This window comes from Gossypium arboreum, chromosome 12 (genome assembly GCF_025698485.1).
Source record: "Gossypium arboreum isolate Shixiya-1 chromosome 12, ASM2569848v2, whole genome shotgun sequence".
Lineage (NCBI taxonomy): Eukaryota > Viridiplantae > Streptophyta > Magnoliopsida > Malvales > Malvaceae > Gossypium > Gossypium arboreum.
Window position 1 is genome coordinate 88,327,702 of NC_069081.1, and position 4,299 is coordinate 88,332,000.

Below are 4,299 nucleotides of genomic sequence, written 5' to 3' on the forward strand. Positions count from 1 at the left end.
TGCATTTAACGCCAGTACGATTGTATGTATTTTATTTATTATTTTACCATTTTAGCCTTGAAAATTAAATTAATTTCCCAACCACAGTTGTTTTCAGATTTGGGAACGAAACAGCCATTTTCTTTTTCATATTTGAGAAGTAAAACATTGATTTCTCCCCTCTTTTTTGCTTTGTTCTTGGTTGTGGCTGCTTTTTGACGGTATTTTTATTAATTTCTTGTTATCTCTAGTTCTGGCTTCTTCTACTCTTCTTTGTCACAGTTGTTATTATTATTACTATTATTTTGGGGAACAAAACAGCCATTTTCTTTTGCTTTGTTCTTGGTTTAGCAGTGTTTTAACACTGATTTCTCCCCTCTTTTTTGCTTTGTTCTTAGTTGTGGCTGAGGTGTTTTCATTAATTTCTTGTTATCTCTAGTCCTGGCTTCTTCTACTTTTCTTTGTCACAGTTGTTAGTCCTTTTGACTATTGATGTTAAAGTAGTAGATTAATGATCTAATGTTTTAGAAGTACATTTGGTCAATTCTTTGTCTGTTTGCTGAGAAATGTGAGGTTAAAAAAAGAACTTTTACCATTTCTATTTTGTTATTATTGCACTCAAATTTAAAACCCTGAACAACAAAAAATGAGCTTAGTTGAATTTGGATAATTGAAAGAAAATATGGAAATTGAAAAGAAAAGAGACTTTGGCCTTGATGGGGTTGAGTTTTTGGAAGTACATACGAATAATTCTTTGTTTGTTTGCAAATAAATATGAGGAAAAGAAAAATGAACTTTTCCCATTTCTGTTTTGTTCATATGAGCCTATTTTGATTTTCTTTGGCACTCAAATTTGAAGTTTTGAACACAAAAACTGAACTTAATTGAATTTGGTTAATTGAAAAAATATATGGGAACTAAAAAAAAAACAAGTCCTTGTTGTGTTGATGGGATTGAGTTTTTAGAAGTGCAGTGGGATAAATTCTTTGTTTGTTTGCTATGAAAAGTGAGAAGAAAATGAACGTTACCATTATATAAGTTCTTTGTTTTTTTGTTAAGAAATGTGAGAAAAAAAATGAGCTTAGTTCGACATTCAACATTTCGTTCTTATGATTTGTGTCTTCCAGATTGGAGGCTCTGAGGTGCCTACTTCATCTGTTAGTGTAGAAGCAGACAAGGTATGTATTTGAAATAGTGAAACTTGTTTAAAATTGTGTTGCAGCTCAAATAAGTTCTATTTCCGAAGTTAACCTCACTGTAAAAGATATTAGATAAAATATGATATATCCCCATCAATGATAATATAAGTGCTCTCCTTAATACTCCTTTGAAAATATAGGGTATGTCGTTAAAACCATTGATAGAAGGAAATTCATTGGCTATATTCTAATATGACTCTATAGATGCTACTAGAAGGTTAGGTGATAAATTTTAAGGTTCTTTTTCTCCTTGTTGCAGTTTTGTAGCCTCTGTAAAAAGTTTTGTAGATTCACAAAGGAAACTTTTGAATTCTTTACCCTCTTCCTTAGAAATATATGATGAGTAGAGGTAGCATTAACATAAGCAGAAACTGATAGGTAATCGAGTCCTACAGTTAATACAGATAGATGGGTTGGTAGAACCAATGAAGGCATAGAAATGGTTATATTTTCTATACAAGAAGATTATATTGAAATTGATTGCCTGCAAATAAATCAGATCAGTCATCTGTGTCACTTTCAGAAGTTAGAGGCCTTGTTCCATTAGTTACTAAGATATTTTCTTAAAGTGACTCATAAACCGGAGTAATGATGGGATCGACATTTGTGTAGCCATCAAGCGTAATTGAAGCATCAATCTATGGCACAAAAGGTTCCTCTAGTTAACGAGGAAAATGTAAAATCTTACCTACAAGTTTGATGTCTATGTTATCAACCAACCATTGTGCCCCATTTTCTTAAATCAGAAAGTCTGAAGCAAACTCGCTTTATGCATCACCTCCGAAAATGAAAACATATCAACAATTTTAAGCCATTTCAGAGAACAAAACAAAAGTCAATCCTATCAAGTAGCATCACCATTATTAAAGACGTCTGATATTGTCATGCTTCAAAAATACTCTTGATAGGAGCCCACTCAACTATATTCGCTTTATGCATATTTAAATGCAAACAAATGAATAGGTGGTAAGTTCATATTGAGTTACCTGTCAGTGTTAAGTGTTTTAAAAAGCACACGATGTACTCCTCTGGTAATTTCTTAGAACTATTGAGTTCTGACCTCTAAGGGCATTGCAGGTTCTGTCACTATATGATATCTGAAGATGAAATGAAATGTTATGATTTTCATTGCTGAAGAGTTTGTTTTGGGGCATGGATAGGAAAAGCAACAGAACGTGTAGTTGTTTTTTAATTTCCTATACTAGACTAGAAGTGAATGTTATCTGTTGAAATTAATATAATTTATATTTTAATACAAGAAAAAAAAACAGTAGTTTGACAATAGAAAAGGGATTGTGAATGTAAGACTGAAATCTTATGCTAAATGTCTATGACTTGGGCAAAATATTTTGATTTTGTTAATGCTCAGATTCATATTATATTTTTGTTATGTTTAGTTTCATATATGATAATCATATTTAATACATTATTTATTTAAATAATTTTTAAACATAAAACTTTTATTAAAGGACAAAATAATAACCAAAACAAAATTAAAAACAATGACGAACAATTAAGACCCCAATTAATAGATTTACCCATTACACCCATTCTTATATCCTTTAGAATCATTGATATGAGTAGTAGAAATATTATCATTCAAAACAAAAATAAGACCAGAAGGAATGATAATCCTTTATTGACATCTGAACGGTTCAAAAGGACATATAAATGAAATTAAACTTTAACAGTAAACAATCTTGAATTAATAAGCCAAACTCTAAATGTTTGCATTAGGCTTCATAAAAGTATTAATAACCTCCAAACATCGAAATGAAAAATAACTCTATCAAAATGCAATGGTTTTAGCTAAGACAAGCTTTTAGAATTGAAAATTTTTTAGCGGTGAGATAGTTGAAAAAAATTTAAAAATAATACGTAGTTTTGATCAGACTTGAAATTGATTTGAATTAATTATTTACAATATGATTTAAGTTTATACTCAAATTTTTAACCAGCTCTACCTAACATATTAACACGTCTCTCAGTCAATGTGTGTGGAATTGACATAAGCATGGGTTATTGTACACATTATGGATAATAGAGCTAGGAATGATTTTAAAGTAAAACATCATTTTTTCCACTCCAAGTAAGGTAAGTAAGGTATTTATTATCTTCTTTATTTTGTTGGATTACTATTGAAATTTAGGTGTAATATATTATTTGGTATTTGAATTTCACAATTTTTAATGTGGTGTTTGTGTTATTTTTTTAATGCGGTACATGTATTTGACAAAAGTAGTATATTTTGATACCAAAAGGGATCAGTTTTAACAATTTAATGTTTAATTCGAGTTTTAAGATTGATTTGATGAAAATTCATAATTAATAATAATATTAGCAATTAACTTTTATCAAATCCAAATTGTATTTAACTAGTACACACAATTAAATAAATTCACAATTAATATTAAATTTATTTTATTAAAAATATGAAAATTTAAATCTAATAATATTTGCAATTAATTTTTATCAATTTAACCCTAAAACTTGAATTACATACTAAAAAGTCGGTATCGCTACATTAAAAAGACTCAAACTTAGGTACCCAATGATATATTAAGTCTAAAATTTATTTCCAAAACCAGTTATGTAGTTCAATTAGTCTTTGTTTAATTTTATGAAGCATAGGATAATCAATTATCCTTTCTATATCCTCATTATTGTTTACCACGAATCTTTGAGAATTTTTTCTTTACTGTTCATCTTATGGCTTTCACCTTTTTTGTGATGTGTTATTCTTAATTTTTTTATGAAACTATATTATTATATCTAATTAAATATTTATCGTTTTATGTCGGTTGACATTTAAAATCAAAATAATAATAATAGATGGTAAAGACACGAAAATTTGTGGAGGGAGATAGTACCTTAGCAACAAAAGTTGTTTGGGATGATGAGCTAACGTTGATATTTTGTGAACTTTGCGTGAATGAAGTCAATGCTGGTAATAGACTGACAACTCATCTAAACTCAAAAGGATGGGAAAATGTCGTTGCTCTTTTTCAAGCAAAAACACAAAAAAATTATGGAAAACCTCAATTGAAAAATAAGTGGGATACATTAAAAAAGGAATGGAGGTTATGGAGGGAGTTGCTTAAGGAATCTACAGGTATTGGAT